Genomic DNA, 21,639 nt, shown 5'->3' with positions numbered 1-21,639 from the left:
GGCTTAAAGTTTTAGGGGGGTGGCAGCACCATCAGCTCTTCTTCTTGCAAAAAATGGTTTAGAGCCTAACTGCAGGCTGAGAGTCCCCAGTGGAGAAAAGTGTCTAACTCCCTGAGAGGGGTAGGGCTTAGGCCACACTCCTCCCCTCAACATTTTCTACTAGCCAGCTGAGGCAGCACCCTTCTCAGTGCAGGATTTTGTGGGTCCTATTCTTAGGGGGCTCTCTCCCGCACTGCATAGGGAGCCTGGGTGCCTAACTTGGGGCAGTGGATACCACTGGGTGGCAGGGGGCGTAAGAGGTAGGCACTGTAATGCTTGAGTCCCTTTGGGGTGAGCAATACCCTACAAGACATGAGAGTATCCAGTTATTTAAGTCTAGGTTCTAGCATGTGTTAAGGGTAGTTAGCATGAGCAACTCCATTTTGTAAGTTTCCCTATTTTGTATCCATCATTAACTAAAAACGAGCACATCACATACACAGCTCCCAAGGGCAGCATTAAAGAAAGATAAAGTCAGGAACAGGAAAGAGGATAGGAACACAGCTGTAGTAACATAATTAAGGAAAAATTCTAGCATGCAAGGTAACAGCTGGACTGCGCACTAGCCAGCACGCGGACAGTGATTAACTGTAATAGGCTAAAGATAAGAAAATGGCTTGTTTATTGGTTAAGGCTTCCGATTCACGAGGGTAGCATGCACTCCTAAAAGGTATATAACTTCTATGTAATCTGTAGCCTGGGTCTCTCCCTGACTAGCAGGGGGACACCACGTTCGAACGTTGTTTGAACCTTGCGCAATAAAACTTTGTTATTTGGACACTCTGTAAATCTTTGGTTTTTGTGCCTCAGCCTAGAAACGAACGGTGCGTGGCCTACAGGTATAATTCGCAACACATGCATGTTATAATTTTATTTTATATGTAATCATTTGTTTCCAATACTTATACTTGCTACTTCCTTAATCTCGGTACTTTGTTAAATAAACTTATAACTGATGTCACGATACACTGATCTAAGTGCTGTGTGTTATGCGGAGCAGTGATCTGAGGTGGCAATGGTAAGCTGGGCTGCACTGTTTCTTTGGAACCAGTGAATCTGTGAATATTGCGAGTGTCCAGTGGAGCAGGGGCTGAACACACCAGGGAGATGCTCAGAGGGCTCAAGGGCTGGAGCATGCCTATTGCTACCCTGCAGATAGACAGCATGACCAGTGAAGCCTAGACAGGCATTCTTGTGTTGCCAGTGGCTGGTGACTTTAGGGAGCTGACCTGCAGCAGGTACAGGCAAGGCTTCTTCATACTGAGGGTGGGTGCTATTGAGGCAGGGACGGCTCTACAGTTTTCGCCGCCCCAAGCAGCACACCGAATTGCCGCCCCGGGCGGCGAGGGCAGTCCGTGTGCCCTTAGGGCAGCAGGCGCGTTTCTGCGGCGGCGACAATTCGGCCAGCTAGGTACATTCACCCATCCTGTGATATTTTCTTCTCTAATGCTTGAGGTCATTTATCATCCTCCTAGCCCGTTGTACGGGGCCGCAGTGATATATTCTGACTAGTGCTTTATTTCTCTATACATCCCCATTATTCTCTTTGCTTTCCTAGCTGCTGCCATACAATGAGATGATTATGATGATGCCACATCTAAATGGTCACCCCCAGATCACTTTTCTAGTCTCTCCCTCTCTTTCTGTTCCCAATTCACTCCTCAAGTCCCAAATGTAAGGAAAATGTATTGGAATTTAAGGGGAAAAAGTCCCACCCCCCTTCCAAAACATGTACAAGTCACGTGTCACTTCCATTATTTCCAGGTCCCTTTTATCTAGCCTCCCACCTTTTTGGTATTAGGCGGCCCTGCCAGTTTCATACCATCTCCAAATCTGTACATCTTGTTCGATATTTCCTTCCATAGACCACTGCTATGTATTATATATAGTGAGAACAAGAATAGGCTTAACATATTCCAACTTGTCACCCTCCTCCAGCTGCATCTATATCCCTAATTATTTACCCATCTCTGGCTTCTATTACCAAGCCAATTTTTCTCCAGTTGAGTATTTCACCATCAATAATGGACTTGTTAACCTTATACATTACTGTTTTGGCAGGTACTATATTGAAAGCTCTCCAGAAGCCGAAGTGAATTATATCCACTGCTTCACCCTTATTCCTTCTTGCTGTCTTTTCCTGGAAGCAATTAATCAAGTTTCTTAAGTACGACTTTCCTTTTACATATCTGGGCTGTGAATTTCAAACTAATCTGAGCCAAAGTGTTTTCCTTTTTGTCCCTGATCAGGTCTCTAGAGCCTGTCTCAGAAAGCAGGCCAGACAAATGTCTGTGGTTACTCAGTTCTTCTTTAGATCTGATTTTAAATCTGGGAGACAAATTAGTTTTTCTCCTATCTCTAAGTAATATGGGCTACACCTTCAACTGGTGTACATCAGCATAGCTCAAGTCAAAGGGGTTACACCGACTTGTATCAGCTGAAGATCTGGCCCTATCTATTTCTCTATCTTAGATATCCATAATATCTAAGAACGAAGTACTGTACCAGTCCTATTTCTGGTAAGAAGTTTAAAACCTACAGTAGGTCTTTTTCAGAGCTCTCAAAGTGTCTCTTTCATGGCTTTGGCTTTTTAATCCTTGAATCTTCTCTGGTTTTAGTTATTCTAGGCTTTCTGGAGAATGTGTCACTGGCAGGGGTGGTTCTAGGCACCAGCAAAGCAAGCAGGTGCTTGGGGCAGCCCATTTGCAGGGCCAGCAGCTGTCAGGGATCCAGCCTGGGAGCTGAGACCCAACAGGGGGGCCATGGGAGCTGTAGTTCCTTGGTTAGCTCCCTGCCTATAGAGCCATCCCTGGAGCAGGGAAAGAACTACATTTCCCAGCATTCCCTTGGCTGCTATCAACAGGAAAGGGAGGGGGAGGGAGTATGGTAGCTGAAACCTCATGCTGCAGCTTGCTGTGAATGGAGAGCTCACTGCTAGAGTGGGGTGGCACTGTGAATGGGGAACAAGTGTGCCCAAGGAGTAGAAGGCTTTGGCCCAGGTATCCCCTTCAGAAGATATCCCCAGACTGGATTAGGGATACTGGTGTGACCTCACCTTGCAGCCCCCAAAGAAGGAATTGGGTGGACTAAATGGACAGTGCACCTCTTTATCTGAAGCCTAGCAAGGGAGGTATGTGGAATCCACTAGAATTTAAAATAAAAAGTAAGGGAGGGGAGGCTCTACTGGACCTGGGCAGCTTTAGATACAGTACCAGGCACGTAGGAGGATTTCCACCTCTGAGCCATGGAAGCAGAAATTGACTTTTCCTTTCCAGATTTAGCTAATATTCAGAAAGGGAATCTAGCACCTGCCTTCCAGATTTGAACACCTCAAAATTCAGGAGTGCTCAAGCTCAATTTGGGCAGCTGTTACTTCATTTCTCCCAAATCAAATATACTGATCCACTGTAATTTGCTGTAGAAAAAGTAGGATAAAATTGAGCAAGAAATGCTTCCCAGTGGTTTTTAGGACTGGAATTGCTATTTTCAACAGCCATTGCCTTTGTTTTTTTTAAGTTGTGTTTGTTTAAAAGGAAGACAGTGATATTGCATTGCCAAATTCCCCATAGAAACAGAGTGGAACAAAAGAATAATTAAGGCACCTCAACTTTTCCTCATTTATGGAGGACAGTCTTATAATATGCATCCAGATATCCTCCAATCACACAAGCTGAAAATTGTTCCACTTTACTGCAGTTCCGTAACCATATGGGAACCAATCCTGTCTGTGTTCTGTGCACATCCAAAATTCCTGCTGAATGACCTGCCCTGGGAGCAAGTTACCGGGGCTGTGGCGGAAGGAGGGTGCAGGTGAGGGGCGGGCAGAGCCCAGGGCTGGGGCAGCAGGGAGTGTGGGGGGAGCACTGGTTGGAGGAATGGGGAGCCCAGAGCTGGGGCAGCATGGGGTGTGGGGGGGGAGATCCCAGGACTGGGACGGCAGGGGGTTGTGGGTCGGGGAGGGAGAGCCCAGGGCTGGGGCGGCAGGAGGTGCAGGTGTGGGGGGAGAGCCCAGGGCTGGGGCAGCAGGGAGGTGCAGGGAGGAGCCCAGGGATGGGGTGGGGGCAGCCAAAAATTTTTTTGCTTGGGGCGGTAAAAAACCTAGAGCCGGCACTGGTCATTGGTCATTTGTTTTGGTTTTCCTACACTGCAGTAGGAGGTGCAGCTCATGGAGGCATACTCATGCTAGCTCTAATCTAGCTAGCTCACTAAAACTAGCGAAGATGCAGCGGCATTGACTTCAGGGTGGGCTAGCAATGGAAGTATGTATCCAGGGGCCCCAGCGGGCTTGTACAGCCCACTGTCCGGCAGCATCTTCACTGCTATTTTTATCTGTGCAGGCTAGATTAAAACCAGTGCGGGTATGTGCCCTCTGCTATGTGTGGTTGTATGTAGGATACTAGAAAGTTAGCAGATCCAGCAGTGAAAGTGCATTTCAAGTTGCAACTTAGTAACAGATCTGAAAAGGCAGAGTTTAAGGCCAGAACAGACAACTAGATCATCTAATCTGACCTCCTGTATATCACAAGCCATCAACACCACCCAGCACCTGCGGAGTTAAAGACACTGATGGCTGACATAGAAGAACAATGGTAGTTTTTCAAAGAAATAAGTGTGGATGCAGCCAGGACTACAGTGATTGTGAGAAAATCTAAGAAAGAAGAATGGCTCCAACCAAATACATAAAGGCTTGTTGAAGAGAGAAAATAATTAAAAAGAGAATTCAACAAGAACGAGACAGCCGTAAAAGAGGAAGAGTTGTGCTGCATGGGTGAGCAGACTGTGGAGTCAATAATCAGACAGAAATGGCTACAGTGGTGTGGTCATGGCACCAGAGTATCCCACAGCAGAAGCACAAGATATGTGTCTGAGATTGGATTCCAATACACTTGTTAAAATCCTAGTATAGATAAGGCAAGTTAGCCAGTGTTAAGCTGCTTGTGTGGACACTAGGGGAGAGCCTAGTGTTTACCTCAGCCAATGAACAGTTGTTAAAAGGGCAGCTTGTCATGTCTACACTAGGACTGTAATACACAATCATTAACATGTGTTAGCTAACACGCATTAAAAATGCATCTTTCTTCCTAGTATAGATATAGCTTTGTTCTCTTCCCCACTCAAGAAGGCAGATAGAGTGGCAGAGCCCAGTGGGACATCTTAGTTCCATCAAGGGGGAGGCCAGCTCAAGGAGCTCAGAGATCATGTACAATCAAATTATGAAGATCTACACAATTTGTAGTGTGCAGTCTCATTACAGTGACTCAGTTGGAGCTTGTTATGTGGCTGGAACTTGGGGGAGTACCTATACCTTTTCCCCCTCAAATTTGACCCTGCCAGAGCAAAACTTGGTTTTAAAATCTCATTCAAAAGTCCCGCTCTTCCCCAGTAAACTACAGTTTTATCTGTATTGGAATTGAGTTGAGCATGCTACAATTCAAACAAGCATTTCTAGGATATTTAGACTGTGGATCATCCCATGAATGCTGGATTGTAAAGCTATCACTTTTTTAATTCTATGGGAACTTTAACTCTCTTTTACTGATGATCCGTTTTACTCTTTTATGGTTATTTTAGTTGGAATGTGTTTCTTCCTCCTGCTTTAGATAATAGGTCCCTCTTATTAGGTTTCTCTGGGCTGATGGGATTTACTGTAAAATGTAATCTTGTCTAGAGTCCTTCTTGTCTGCCATTTTTCCCTAAAGAGATTTTATTATTCAGTCTTCAGTCACATAACACACTTTACTAAGCTTATTTTCATTTATAGTTTTGTTTATTTGTTTTGGAACAGTATTAATGCATATTCCTCCAGCTTCTTTTTTTTTAATTGGTTGAATCAATGTTTCTATTTGCTGAGTCTAAATTATTTTTACTACTTTTGCTTCCAGTTTTGAAGATCGTTTTGGAAGTTGTTCCCAAAATATTCATTTTAGAAGCTGTTATTTCAGTCTAAACCTTAATCTGTATTCTGTGTTCTGCACTGTTTATAACTCCTGGAAAGGAGAAAACATAAATCTGTTTTCTTCTACCTTGTCTTCTAAGTAAGATATGCTGGTTTATGATGATGGGTACTCATGGATGCTGGGCTGTGGGCAATTCAGCAAGATTCAAAGAAGGATTAAATCTTTTAATGGACAACAGGAACATCCAGAATTAATAGTTATTGCTAGCAAACATTTTGAGAGGGATATTAAACCTTATAGCTTGAACCAATCTTTAACTCTTAGAGATCAGAATGAGACCTAATGTAACGGGGAAGTTATCCCATATCTGCCTACTGCAAGGTTCTTATACCTTCCTCTGAAGCATCTGGTGCTGGCTACTGGACAATGAGCTAGATCAGGGGTTCTCAGACTTTTGTACTGGTGACCCCTTTCACACAGCAAGCCTCTGAGTGCGACCCCCCTTATACATTAAAAACACTTTTTCATATATTTAACACCATTATAAATGCTGGAGGCAAAGCGAGGTTTGGGGTGGAGGCTGACAGCTTGCAACCCCCCATGTAATAACCTCGTGGCCCCCAGTTTGAGAACCCCCGAGCTAGATGGACCTGGGACCTGATCCAGTCTTGCAATTCCTATGTTCCTAACTTTGGTTAGCACTGAACCATTTCTATAGGGAAGTAAACACAGTTCAAATAGGCATTAAACAAAAGTATAGATGGTCAAATGAGAGTATCTAGATAGACTGTAAATGTTGTGTTTTCAGTGTACATTGACCTCAATCCTGCAAGGCACTTGTTGAAGTAAATGAAACTGCAAACAGTTCCTCCTAAATGGATTGCAGGGTTGGGGTCATTATTATTTCTGTATGGTTCTGTATCTCAGTATAATTGTTAGATCATTGTGCAGGGATGTCTTCAGTGACCATATTGTGCAGTCATAAAAAAACATTGAGATCCACATAGCAGATTTAGGAGAAAACATTTGCATTATGAATGGGCAGATCAAAAAGCAAGGTATGTTTTAATTGGTCTGCTTTTGTCCCGGTTACTGTGAAGCTTTGTTTAAACTGAGGGAAACATTTGGCGATGCAAAACAAAAATGACAGCTGGAAATGAGACTTTGCTTTGATCTTCACAGAGCACATGATGATCAGCAAGAATGAAATCACGTGGATTTGGGGCCCAGGGAGAACTTCACAAAGAAATAGGCCAGAGAAGATGAAGAACCAGGACAATGCATCACATTGATTCCAGGGAGTGAGGAGTTTGATGTAAGCATAAAGATATATATTTTTTTACATTTGAAAGTACAAGTACAGTGCATTAGGGAAATTGGGTTTGGATTACCACTATATTGAATGAGGTTTGGTCATAGCACGGGCTAGATTCTGCTCCCACTAGGATTGCCACTGATTTCAACAGAAGCAGTGTAAAGCCAATTTTCAATTTTGCCATTTTGTTTTGACAAAGCTGTTGTTTGGCCTCCATGCTGTTACCCCCTTCTTGTTTGCCAGTTGGTGCCCTTTTCGGTCCAAGGTGGGAAACTACAGGGTTAAGTAATTTTGATCTGCTTGGATACTGCTGGCAAATCCGCCCAGTAACCAAAAAGAGTGGGGAAGAACATATGATCAGGGTGTAGTCTATATAAAGACTTGTCACAGAGAAACTGGTTGCTGTCCATCCCAGTGCCTACAGTCCTAGCTGAGACCTCGTGTCAAGACTAGAAGACAGAAGACCTGCTTACCTTTGGTTCCTGATCCTTAGTGTTATGGTTCCTGGTTCCTGCATCATTCCTGAGGGTTCCTGAGTTCGAGTGTTCCTATGATCCAGTTCTGCTCCTGTCCTTGGGTGTGGTCCTCATTCTGTCAAGATCATCAGATATGGTGGTGATGTATTAGTTTCCATGATTCCTTGCACCTACCTGTCCTGTGTTATTTGGGGGTCCCTGGCTTCAGGCCAGATTAGACTTAACAACCGAGTGGTTTTGCTTTGTTATATGTTTACTGTTTTGTGGGGTCCTTGTTAATAAACCTTGTTCTGTTGTACTTTATACCTGCCTCTTCGGTATTAATCACTACCTGATAATAGATATGGGAAGGGGATGAATCTGTAGTGTGGGGGTTTATGGGTAAATCCTTAGTTCCCTGTTGTAATACCCTGCTTAAGGGTTAACAGCAAGCCCTATTTTTGTAGAAGCCGCCTGTTTTCATTTACAATTTTTCCCCTGTCTGGGATGTTAACATGCTAATGATACCTGACTCAGAGAAAGGAAAGATCAGAGATTTTGGTTCAAGTCTCTCTTTTGTCACAGATAAATGGAGAGAGGTACTATGGTGATAATCATTGTAGATCTCATTACACAGGCTATTGGAAAAGATCTTTAAAAATGTCATAAGAACAGTAGCTCTTTCCCCAGCCCCATGGCTTGGGTGATTAGCTTCTGTGGTGCTGGAGGACACCTGTGGCTTGCCCTCATCTTATTGAGTTTGCTAGTTATATGAGGAACTCTACCACATTTGCATTTTAATTTAAAATCTCAGAACAGTCTATTAAGGTAATGATCTATTAACTGATACGATATGCAGATACAAACCTACCGCCTACCCCTCCATTGCCTTGCACCATGTACAAGCATTTGCCCCCATGCAAAGTAAGTGTAAAATGCTATCAAATCAGAACAGTGGTATTTTATGCCACTCCCCACTCTGCACTGGTGTACATAGCTACACAAGGGGCAGGACAATGGTGAATCAGGTCCCCAGACAGCACTGAAAGTCGTATAGATCTAGTTTTAAACTTGGGTGCCTCCGTACGATCTGCTTTTTTGCTTTTGGGTGCTCAGATGTGTATCTATGTACCTCAAACTGGGATTTGGGCACCTCATCACTAAAGCTAAGACTGCCCCCAGCCACCCCTGCTCCGATATCCTGGGGACCACTGCTCAGATGTTCCTCGGGGCTGCCACCGAGACTGCTGCTGCATTCCGCAACCTCCGTGACAGAATCACAGCCTTACTCATCACAGAATTGAGCATGTAAGTGTGGTGGGGGACCTAGATTAACTCATTGAGCCTCTTCCTATTCCTCTTGGGCTATGTAGTGGGGCAGCTGCCCACTCCCTGAGAATTTAGGCAGCAGCAGGACAGTGTGCCTGCACAGACAGACAGCCAATAGGAGAAGGACTTATTGGTAGCCAATCAGGGCCAGGCTCAGCCCTATAAAAAGGCTGCTCAGGGAGATGAGAGTCAGTCTGTCCCAGGTCTTTGAGAGGGGAAGGTTTGTCTCCAGAGCTGGGAGACTAGCACCAGAGACAGCGCAGTGCTGGGCAGGCCCAGGGGAGCAGAAGGAAACTCCAGTCTGGTGTCTGCCAGGCTGCAGGCCCTGAGGGGTAGGGCCTAGCCAGTGCGAGGGGCCGAAGGGGAAGCGGCCCAGAGACGTGGACAGACGGAGGGAGAGAAGGAGGGCAGGATGGCTGCCACTAGAGGGTCCCTGGGTTGAGACCTAGAGTAGTGGGCAGGCCTGGGTCCCCCCCTTGCCTTATACCCAGCCAACGGAGTGGCTGTCTGGGGCTACACCAACCCCCTGCCAAGAGGGGTGTGACTCTGGGGGTGCAGTCGCCCACATTGGCCAGGGTGTAGAGAGGAAGCTGATTGACACACACACACACCTGAAAAGGGTGAGGATCGACTAAGGGGCACTGCCGGAGGGCAGTGGCTTGAAGAGGACACCGCCGAGTGGGGAGCAATGCAGGTTCAGACACGCCAACCGAGGGCGAGACGACGGACGGGACACCACCGAGAGAGGGTGCTCCACTAGACTGAGCTAATTCCCGGAGTCACCAGCAGGAGGCGCTGTGGTGGTGAGTCCCAACTTTGTTACAGGCTACTATGGGAAGTGTGTGGCCTTTTAATTGTATTTTATCTCCTGTGTGGGAAACAAAACATGCATTGCAAGCAGACACTAGTTCAGACTAGCCCAAGGAGCCAAGGATGCATCCCAAGCACCTTCACTATCCTACTCTGCACAGGCTTGGATTATTTTTTAAATAAATGGGGGTAGGATCTTCCGGTTAAAAAAAATAGCTCACACGTTTGTCACTGGACAATTGTATTACTGAATACTAGTTAGAATACTGAAAATCAGAGTTGCATCGATCGCATGGCTGATAGCAATAAGACAAAGTATTTAGCAACCTTTCAGCTCAGTCACCATCTCAGAGGCTATCAGCACTGAATTCTTGCACACTGCATGGGCATCTTCTGACCGTGGAGCAATGATGGCAACTTGGTCATTTAAGTCCTCAGGGATGCCTGATAAACACTGCAAATGAAATCCTGACCCACTTGAAATCAATGGCAAAACTCCCACTGACGTCAGTGGAACCAGAATTTCACCCTCTAATAATGCAGTATTTGGGGAACGTTGGCCACTGTCCATATATAAATCAACTAGTCTGGACAAACTGCATCTAAAGACTTTAAGGAAATAAACAAATTAACGTACTAGTGGGGCCCCAGATCCTGATGAGGATCTTTGGGAACTTCTGTAATAATTATTAGTAATTTATTATTCTTATTAATTATTCTTATTACTGAAATGTCCTGTACAACTGGAAAGGTAGCGGAAGATTAGAGAAAAGCAAATGTGGTACTGTACCAGCTTTCATAAAAGGAAAAAAGAGTGATCGTGCTAATTACAATTTTTTTTAAATTTAACCTCTATCCCTGATAAAACAATGCAAAAAATCTTGAGGGGAAAAATTCACTACATTTCTAGAGAATAATGGAACCATGAGCAATAAGTCACACGATTTTGTGAAGAATAGATCTGGCCTGACTAACCTGATTGCTTTTTTAAAATACAATTACAAATTAATGGATGAATGGAAGGAGTAGATGGAATATATTTGGGTTTTAATAAGATATTTCTTAACTTATAATGGATCTGATTCTCCACTTACTCCAAGCAAATGGAGTTACACTGATATAATACTGAAGTATGTGAGAGAACAGTCAGTTTTATTGTATCACACAAAAGCATTCTTAAAATTAATTCAAATCATCTTCGGTACAAACACTCATGTCGATTGAAATCTGGGCTCATGGACCAAAAACCAATGATAATTACAAGATTCAAAGTATCAATTTAAGGGCAGAGCAGTGTTAGGTCTCATCTTATTTAATATCTTTCTTAATAAACTACAAAGGGGAGTAAACAGCATGTTAATTAAATTCACAGATGATACTAAATGGGAAGGAGATGAGAACAGCTGTGAGGACAGAAAATAGGACAACGGGACCTAGAGAAATTAGAAACTTGGGTCAAAAATAAAATAAGAATCACCTTGGAAAAGTGCAAACTAGAATGTCAGGGTAAATTAATCCAAAAGTCAGAATCCATGAGAGGGAGGAACCTGGAAAGCAGTAATGCTGAAAGAGACTTAGGAGGATAAGTAAGCAAATTAATTTATTCATGTCTGAATATCAGTGACATCATAGAAGAATTTGCAAAAGTCTTCATGATGCATTGCTAAATTAGAGCACTCAGCAGCTGACCTTCCAATGATCTGCTGATCATCCATCTATCTCCTCACTTGTCATCCCCTACTTTAATGACTCACCACCATTTCTTCCATAATAACCGTCACAAGGGCATTTCTATCTCAACACCTAGTGTGACCAAAGTGCATACATTTGCATCCGTTGATTTCCAACATCAGGGTCTTCTTCTCTCCAATAATATTTCTGATATAAGCATTCATCTTTTTTCCATCCAGGAGATACACAAGAGTCTTCACCAGCACCACATTTCAAAAACTTCAGTTTTCTTCTTGTCAGGAGCATTAACATCTCACAATTCACATCCATAAATTGCTCTGGAAAAGATTAGACTTTTCACCAGTCATACCTTCATACATTCTGAGGTGCCATGTTTTTTCCACACTTTCTCAAGGGAGGCACAGTTGTCTTCCAATTTCTTTGGAACAGTCTTGGTTGGTAATATATGATCCCAGAACATTAATTTATTCTACTGCCTCTATAGCTTATCCATTTAATTGTGATGTCCACCTGTATTCTGTTTTTCTTAGTCATAACAATGTACATGCATTCTGTTTTCATCACATTCAAGAATAGGAGGATAGAGAATACCAAATTAGTCATAAGCTTGTAATGCAACACGGTAGCAGAAAAGGTCAGTGCAATCCGTGGCTGTATGTATTGAGGTGTCGTATCACAGAGCAGGGAAATAACTGCTCCTTTCTTCATGTCTCAAGTGTGACTTCACCAGGGATATTGCTTTCATTCTCGGGCACCGCCTTTCAGAGAACAGCAACAAAACTTATCAGCCAGCTGGAGGCTTTGGTGCACAAGGAATGATTTAATAAGAGTTAAATATGCACAGCATGGCTAAAAAAGAACTAAAGAAGAACATGATACAAAAATTCACAGTGTCCAAGCACCAAGCAAGGAGAAGAATTATTTAGGATGGGGAAAGGGAAGTAGAGCTAGGAGTGAATGAATAGGAAAAAGGGAAAAAATGGGTTAAATATCAGGAAAAGCTTTCTGACAGGAAGCATGAGGACTTTTAGGCTGTAGAATAGTCTCTCAAGAAAAGTGATATAACACCCATTTCTTGGGATAGTTAAAATGAGACTGGACTAATCACTTGTAAACATTCAATAGTGGATGATCCTGCTTTTACAGAGGACCGGACTATGGCCAAGATTTTCAAAACTGACTGGGCATTTTGGGTGCCTAACTTGAGATGCCTTGAAGGGGCCTGATTTTCTGAAAGTGCTGAACATCTAACCTCTCAAAACTAGGCCCCTCAAGTTGTACACCAAAAACTCTTGGTGCTTTCAAAACTCTTGAAAATCTTGGCTCCATCTCTAACTCCTATGATTCCTTGATTCATGCTATAGATGCCCAATAAAAAAAATTTAAATGTACTGTGTATAGGCCGTGTCAGTGGAGCAGATCCAGGACTGACCAGACATGTTGAGCGTGCTACTCAGGCTCTCTGAGAAAGGCTATGATGTATTGGGCTAGGATGTCTCAGAATATCTCATTCACAAAGTGCTAGAATGTTACTGGGGCATTTGTAAGACTGAATGGCATCACCAAATATTCATAGAGGCCATATCAGGTTTGAAAGGCCATTTTCCACTGCCTGGATCCACACCAGGTTTTAGACTCCTCACAGATCAAGCTTAGTAAATACCTGGACTCACTGTAGGCTGTCCAACAATTGTCCAACAGTGGGAGAGGATACCAGTTTCTGATGTTTGCCTGCTTGAGGGCCTGGTGATCCACACATAATCACAAGGTCCCATCTTTCTTTTTAGTGAAAAGAACTGGGGGCTTGGCAAGGGAGGTGAAGGGATGGAAAAATCCTTTGGCCAGATACTCCTGGAGATAGGATCGCAGAGCAGACAGATCTGGCTCTAACATACCTTTTGGTGTCATCTATGCTATCTTGGCCCCGGGCTACAGCTTAATCAGACAATCATAGTCACAATGTGGTGGTAGCACAGTGTTTCTCACCCCACAACCGGGCAGCCTGCTCTGACAGTGTCTGGTTCTTGGAGGTGTACTGCAGCAGTTGGGCCCATAATGCAGGATTTTCATTGAGTAGCTGGATGGTCTGCACTCGGAGACCTTGTTCTCAGACAAAAGCTGTACCACTTGTGTCCAAAACATGGGAAGTTCCTCCTAGGGGAGCTGTCAACCCGTTCAGGCATGTCTAGTGCCCTTTGGGACATGCTGCGTAGGGGGTGACCCACTGCCTCCAGGTCCACAGGGCCAGCCTTCTCCATGGGGTAAGGTGGTCCAGGAAAACTGTCAGGATCCTGGGCAGAGGTAGGCAGGACTAGTGGTAGGAGCTTGAGAGCGAGGAACTGAAGCCAGGAGGCAGAGCCAGTTTCAGGGTAAAAAATTAAGCTGAGGGTCAAAGCTGGAGACAAAGTCAGGAATCAGGCCAAGGTCCATACCAGGTATAAGGGTCTGTGCTGGCATTCAGGTGGTCAATTGGGAATCAGAAGCTAAGTCAGAGCAGAGATCAATACTGGGAGTTCAGACGGAGCATAGTCATGGCAGCTAACTAGAGATGCACATTGTCACCTGCTAGCCCCATGGGTTTATATAGAATTGAGGAGCAAATCAGGGATCACTAAGACAATTGTCATTCAGAGCACTTAAGGCAGAACTTCCTATGACGTGCAACCTCTGAAGAAGGAGAGTCACAGAGAGCAGGCAAGTTATAGCTGCTACTGGGTGGTGGTAGCTCTCTGAGTGTTGGGTTCAAGTCCTGTGAATCCTTATGCAGAGCATTTGAAGGAGTCCAAGAGAAACTGGTTAATAAGAGATTGAAGAGGTTTTTTAAAAAATAGCAGGAAGATGGGACTGAGATAAACCTAAAACTGGAAGGGTATATTTGGAAGGATAGATGTGTCTTGTTCCTAAAATGCTTTTCATTCTTTTGAAAGAGCACTCATTTTTCCTCACAATATAAATGCACAGACAGAAAGACATTTCTTATTTCTCATCTGTTTCAGTGAATCCAGCAAGCCTTCACCAGCCATTTTGTAACTGGAAACATTTCTGTGCTTTCCCACTTTCCCCTTCATAGATGAATTTTAATAAGTCTCTTTTTCCTTTGTTCAGTAATTCATCCTGATTGCTCCCCATTTTATTGCAGTTTTGCCTTTGTTTTCATTTTCTTGTTCCCTCCATTCTTCTTATCTGTAGATTCTTATTTTACTTGCAGAAAGTTATAACTACTGCACGTATATTTAGAATACATGGGGGTGTATGTAGATACAGCTATTAATAGATATGAGCACTGCACCATTCTTATCACTGTTCCAATATTATAACATTTATATTCCAGTATGCCATGCTACATTGTCCTACCATCACTAACTTCAAGTGGCGATTTTCACACAGTTCATTTAAACCTGAAATATAAATGTCCACTATTTCCATGTTATCGGGTGACATCTGTAGATTCACAAATGTGATACAAAAGACTATGTGATCAAACAACCTCAAACTAATGTGATTGAAGTTCAGGTGTAAAGAAGAGAAGCAAGTAAAATATCATACAAAAGCTTTATCATCATATTTGCACAATGGACAGAGGCTTTAGCAAAACAGCCTAGGGAAAAAAGCTAAAAGCACATACTGCTAAGCAGAGAGAATTCATGTTCATTTTCATTGTGCGGTATTTGTCTTGATCAGATCATCTTATTGCCAAGGAAAAACAACCTACTCATCCATACTGTGCGTTTTTATAAAGCTATAGCCTAGTAAATCACAAAATTTTAATGCTTTGTTCAGTGGAATTATTAGTGCCTGTAAAACAAGTCTGTGTCTTGTATTTTAAAAACTTAATTTTGCTTTTAAAAAATGATACACACTGAGGATAAAGGGGAACTGACATTCCCTGTGTGACGTTGTGCAGTCTATATGGTTTTATAAAAATGATAAGTGAATATAATGTAACTGGAATATGCTTCATGCAAAAGGACTCTTGTAAGATATTATGACAAAGCTTATAATCTACTGAGTGTGATCATCCTATTTGTATAAATGTACCAGTCTTGTAGCTGAAACTAAAAATATGAAATATAACTGAGGGCCTATTGTAATTATGCAAAGTGTGAGCCATTAATGGTGATTTGGAATCTTGATGACTCCCATTAACCAGGACCATTGTCTGCAGATGGGTGTGTTTTACTTGTAAGTCTTCCTGTATACCTGTGTGCTGGCAAATAGGCAATGAACTCTTGCAGTGACATGTGATCATGTCACTTGAACTGGAATCTATCTTTAACCTGGTGCTTTTCCAGTAAGGGGCGGGTGGAAACCCAGAGGGACAAAGGATTCCCGCCTTATGCAAAAGATATATAAAGGGGTGGAACAAAAGAAAGGAGAGGGAGAGGAGCCATCATGAAGAATCCCCTAGCTACCACCTAAGCTGGGACAAGAACTGTACCAGGGGAAAGAATTGTGCCCAGGCCTGGAAGGTGTCCAGTCTGAGAAAAAACTTACTAAAACATCTCTGAGGGTGAGATTATCTGTATTTAGTTTAGTTAAACATAGATTTGCGCGTTTTATTTTATTTTGCTTGGTGATTTACTTTGTTCTGTCTGTTACTACTTGGAACCACTTAAATCCTACTTTTTGTATTTAATAAAATCACTTTTTACTTATTAATTAACTCAGAGTGTGTATTAATACCTGGGGGAGCAAACAACTGTGCATATCTCGCTATCAGTGTTATACAGGGCGAACAATTTATGAGTTTATCCTGTATAAGCTTTATACAGGGTAAAACAGATTTATCTGGGTTTATACCCCACTGGGAGTTGGTCATCTGAGTGTTAAAGACAGGAACACTTCTGTTAGCTGCTTTCAGGTAAACCTGCAGCTTTGGGGCAAGTAATTCAGACCCTGGGTCTGTGTTGGAGCAGACAGGAGTGTCTAGCTCAGTAAGACAGGGTGCTAGAGTCCTGAGCTGGCAGGAAAAACTGGAGCAGAGGTAGTCTTGGCACATCAGTTGGCAGCTTCCAGGGAAGTTTCTGTGATCCAACCCGTCACACTCTGTTACAAATATTTAAAAAATATAGCGGTACAAACTTACATAAACCAGAATTTAGCATCATTTAAACAAAGGGAATAAATCCCTCTTCCCACTTCATTATAGATCAAATTCCCTACGCCAGATTCTGTGTTCCACTCTGGTCTTTTTACTTTGCTTCAGTGGTATGAAGGGGCTTTAGAGAAGGCAGAACCAGATCCTGGGGAACACCACCAATATCAGGGGTTTCCCAGGTGATGCAGAGCTGACAAAAGGAGTTCTATTCCACTTACCATTCAGGTTGCTTTAAAGTGTTGCTGTGCAGCAAAGGGGACTTGGCCATGGCTACACTTGCAAATTTGCAGCGCTGCAGCAGGGTGTGAAAACACACCCTCTCCAGTGCTGCAAATTGCGGCGCTGCAAAGCGCCAGTGTGGTCAAAGCCCCAGTGCTGGGAGCGCGGCTCCCAGCGCTGTACGTTATTCCCCACAGGGAGGTGGAGTATGGACAGTGCTGGGAGAGCTCTCTCCCAGCGCTGGCGCTTTGACTACACTTAGCGCTTCAAAGCGCTTTGAAGTGCAAGTGTAGCCATAGCCAGTACTACAGCAAGGCAAATTAGGGAAGGGAGTTTGGTCAGAACAAAATGCGCTCTAGCTATTCTTGACTGATAGAACAGCCCCTCAAGCCAAGCATAGATTAGAGCAGCCTTGAGACTGCTCTCACTCTACCCCAAGAACCAAATAGGTCCCCAGAATATGGAGAGACAAAAGCCACTTTTGCCCCCAAATTCCATTCCTGTACTGAGCAGAGCTCAGGAAGCATGGATAATCTAAGCTCTTTAAATGAGGGAATCAGATTTTGCCAAGTACAATCTTGCATTTACCTCAAGAAGCAAATTCCCATTTACTACTCTGATTAAAACGAGGGTCCCTCTTTATTCTTAAGGAGCCAGTCGCTACATAAAACAGGTTGCAATTTCCCCCAAATTGCAAGTTGCATGTATTTTCTCTCTTAAAATATAAAAACTGGTACACAAAATGGATCAATTTTTCTCCTAAAAAGACAGATTATTGTATTAGATTTGCACCACAAATCTGCCTTATGGCATAATGGACAACAACATTTAATTTTTCATCCAACCAGCAGTTTTGGTCACGTAAAGAAAAGGAAGTGTACTATGACTTCCTCCACCTGTGTTGGCAGAACCACATCAGCTTGTGTGTCAAGGATTCATGTGGTATATGTAGGTATGAGAGAGCAGAGCCTAGTGGCTAGAGCATTGGATAGGATTCAAGGTTCAATTCCAGGCTTTATCACTGGCCTGCTAGGTGATCGTGGGCAAGCCACTTCCTTCCTGTTGCCTCAGTTTCCCCATCTCTAAAATGGAGATAACAATACTGACCTCCTCTCTAAAACACTTTGAACTCTAAAGATGAAAAGTGCTATACAAGAGCTAGGTATTTTTTATTATGCTTTTAATATCTGCATACTTCACCGTTAAATTTCTAAGATTTCAGGCCGGGTGAAGAGATGGCAGCCATTTTGTTCTTAGAGTTATTGCAGCTTGTCACACAGATGACAAATCTCTCACGAAGACTTGGGTAGGGGAAGGAGTTCAGCTGCTGTTTTTCTTAATCTAAAAAATAGATATTATTTTAGACTGAGAGCATGTCTTGTTCCTAATGTACAGAAAATACAACTTCTCAGACACAAAGTCAGCCCACTAAACCCAAACTGTAGAACACTTTATGATGGCACCCAGATTAAATCATTATTCCTGAGTAATATGCAATGCAGTTTACAGCTCGGCATATGACCTCCTCATAAATACACATAATTGACATCAGTGTTCCAAGAACCATTCTAATAGATGAATGAGACAGGAAGAATCACTGATGACATTGGTTGCACTGCATGTGTCTAGCTAGAATACTGTGCCTGTGCAAAGCCATTATTAGCACATAATCCCAACATGACTCATGAAACAATGAGCCTTCAGCTGTAACCAGAATCTTATTAATAACACATCGTTAGAAGACTGGTAGCAGCTCACCAAGGAAACAGCAGCTGGACATTGCGAGCAAGCACCATAGCAAGGAAGACAACATAAAATTGATCTTTGGGGTAAATCAAGAGGCTCCATTGACAACAATGTGAAAAACCAGTAAAACACTAGAGATTTGGTTTCCAGGAAAAGCAGATCTCACATGCATTTAAAAAAAAAACCCTTCACCTTTTCACGCAAAGAAAAACTGTTTGACTCCAAAATGGCCATGAAATTCTCTGCAAAAAAAAAAGCAATATTTTTCCCTGAGGCAAATCCTCTCAAAAATTTCAGCTTTACAAAGGAAAAAAGTGTTGCTTTGAGCAGATTTTGTTCAGGTGTTTACACTGCCTGGAGGTGCCCCCTACAGTGTGCATCAGGGGTAGTCTACCAGGTGTTTATAGATTCATGCATTACCCTCAAAAAGAGAGGTGACTGAAGAAGATAAGATTCAGAAGCAGAAAGAGGCATTAATCATCAGAAGGGGGGGAGGTGGCGAGCACTGTTTTCAGAAATGGTTTCTTTTGTGTAAGCATTTCTTCAGTAAGAGCAGTAATAATTCCATTCTCCATTCTTACCACTGAAGCTGTTTATTCTCCACTATGATGCATTGGATATGCCAGGAATACTACAGCAAAGCAAATTTATTTAAACCATCCTGGTTTTCATCTTCTAAGTGTCGCTCCTCCCCCAAGGTATGGATTAAGCTTTCTCCCGTCTGTCTGGAACCTGCTAACACCAATATTTGGAGCGCCTTCTTCACTCTCCTTGCATGCATTGGCATAGGCGGCAGGTTTGTATAATTTTTGGTGGGGCCCAAAATGGTGGTGCCCCCCCGCTCCCGCCCTGTAAGCCGATATAAAATGAAGCTACAACGCGTCAGTGCCACAAGATTACAAGGGTCAATTAAAAGTGGAAAGTCAGAAGCAGCACTTGCCTACTTCAATATACAGTATTATATTTTGTTGCATCTGTTGTGATGAAGTGGGAATGTTCTTAATATTTTCTCTGAATACTGTGTGGGTGCCTCAGTTTCCCCTGCAAGATGCCAACTGAAGGTGTTGGGGACAAAGATCAGGTGGCCTCCTTGTCCAGAAGAGACACAGAGGCCAGAGGAGGGAGTGTCAGTTTGGAGCTGGCTGGGGAAATTGGGAGAGACCCAGAACTTGGTTCTGGGCTCCCCACCCCCCAAGATGGACCTGACAGAGGGGTTCTGTTTTCTGTACCAACAAGCTCTGTTTAAACTGTGTTCCTGTCATCTAATAAACCTTCTGTTTTACTGTCTGGCTGAGAGTCACATCTGACTGCAGAGTTGGGGTGCAGCGACCTCTGGTTGCCCCAGGACCAGCCTGGGCAGACTCACTTTGGAAAGTGCATGACGTGGAAGGGCATGCTGAATGCTCCGAGGTCAGACCCAGGAAGGTGTAAGCTTCTTGCCCTGGAGACAGTATGCTCAGAGAGGAGGCTCCCCCAGAGTCCTGACTGGCTTTGTATGGAGATGTTCCAAAGCATCACAGCATCCCCTTCCACACCGTGCACTTCCCAGAAGTCCGCACAGGCACTGACACTCCCTCCTCCGGCCTTTGTCTCTTTTCCAGGCATTAGGAGGCCACCTGATCTCTCTGTTCTCCAACACCTTCAGTTGGCACCTTGCAGGGGAAACTGATTTGGGAGAAATGAAGTAAAAGCTGCCCAAACCGAGCTTGAGCACTCCTGAATTTTGAGGTGTTCAAATCTGGAAGGCAGGTGCTGGGGGTGGGAGAGGGCTGTGGGCTCCATGGGGGAGCATGGCAGCAACTGTCTGGAGCTGCATGGAGCCAGATACGCTGGTCTGAGTGGCACAGTAAGCAGTTTGGGGGTTGGAGAAGAGGTAGGGAGTTCCGGGGGGCAGTCAAGGGACAAGGAGCAGGGGGAGTTGGATGGGGCAGAGGTTCGAAGGGGCAGTCAGGGGACAGGCAGCAATTGGATAGGCATGGGAGTCTAAGAGGTTTATCAGGGGACAGGTAGGGGGTGCGGTCCTGGGGGGGGGGAAGTTGGGTGGGGTCTCAGGAGGGGGCAGTTGGGGACAAGGAGAAGGGAGGCTTAGATCGGGGCTGAGGTCCCAAGGGGCAGTTAGGGGCAGGGGTCTCGGGAGGGGGTAATTGGGGAACAAGGACCAGTGGGGCTTAGATAGGGGGTGGAGGTTCTGGGGGGCAGTTGGGGCAGGGGAGGGGGCAATCAGCGGACAGAGGCTGGGATTCAAAGGGCTCTGGGCTGCTGGCAGCCGCGGGGATCCCAGAGCCCTTTAAATCCCAGCCCCAGCTGGGAGTCAGAGGACTCTGGGCTGCCTGCAACCGCAGGGAGCCCAGAGCCTTTTAAATCCCAGCCGGGGCCGGGAATCAGAGGGCTCTGGGCTGCCCGCTGCGGCGGGGAGCCCAGAACCCTTTAAATCTCAGCCTGCTGGGATTTAAAGGGCTCTGGGCTGCCTGCAACCGGGGGAGCTGAGACCCTTTTAAATCCCAGCCGCGGCCGGGAATCAGAGGGCTCTGCGCTGCCCGCTGCGGTGGGGAGCCCAGAGCCCTTTAAATCTCAGCCGCGGCTGGGATTTAAAGGGCTCTGGGCTGCCTGCACCCGCGGGGAGCACAGAGCTTTTAAAATCCCAGCCGCGGCCGGGAATCAGAGGGCTCTGGGCTCCCGCAGCAGGCAGCCCAGAGCCCTCTGATTCCCGGCCGCGGCTGGGATTTAAAGGGCTCTGGGCTGCCTGCACCCGCGGGGAGCACAGAGCTTTTAAAATCCCAGCCGCCGCTGGGAATCAGAGGGCTCTGGGCTGCCTGCAACCGCGGGGAGCCCAGAGCCTTTTAAATCTCAGCCGCAGCCGGGAATCAGAGGGCTCTGGGCTGCCTGCAACCGCGGGGAGCCCAGAGCCTTTTAAATCCCAGCCGCAGCCGGGAATCAGAGGGCTCTGGGCTTCCCGCTGCAGCAGGCAGCCCAGAGCCCTCTGATTCCCGGCCGCGGCTGGGATTTAAAGGGCTCTAGGCAGCCCTGGCGGCGGCGGCG

The 21,639-nt window shown here is 44.7% G+C and overlaps 1 protein-coding gene across 10 annotated transcripts in view; it reads right to left on the bottom strand.

Annotated features, from left to right (window-relative positions):
* C1H11orf87 (chromosome 1 C11orf87 homolog) overlaps positions 1 to 21,639 on the bottom strand; it is a 142,198-nt gene that overhangs the window by 36,179 nt on the left and 84,380 nt on the right. For 6 of the 10 annotated variants that reach the window (XM_039520521.1, XM_039520523.1, XM_039520519.1 and 3 more), the window contains 2 exons: positions 18,055 to 18,195; positions 7,725 to 7,842 (listed from right to left, as the gene is read on the bottom strand). The gene's annotated coding sequence lies outside the window, so the exon portion shown is untranslated. Of the gene's footprint in view, positions 1 to 7,724; positions 7,843 to 9,646; positions 9,715 to 11,322; positions 11,410 to 18,049; positions 18,196 to 21,639 lie in introns of those variants that run through there. The other 4 variants (XM_039520520.1, XM_039520525.1, XM_039520528.1 and 1 more) reach the window with 4 other exon arrangements.

This window comes from Mauremys reevesii, linkage group 1 (assembly GCF_016161935.1).
Source record: "Mauremys reevesii isolate NIE-2019 linkage group 1, ASM1616193v1, whole genome shotgun sequence".
Taxonomy (NCBI): domain Eukaryota; kingdom Metazoa; phylum Chordata; order Testudines; family Geoemydidae; genus Mauremys; species Mauremys reevesii.
Note: the sequence above shows the minus strand (reverse complement) of the source record. Positions and strands in the feature narration are given on the sequence as shown.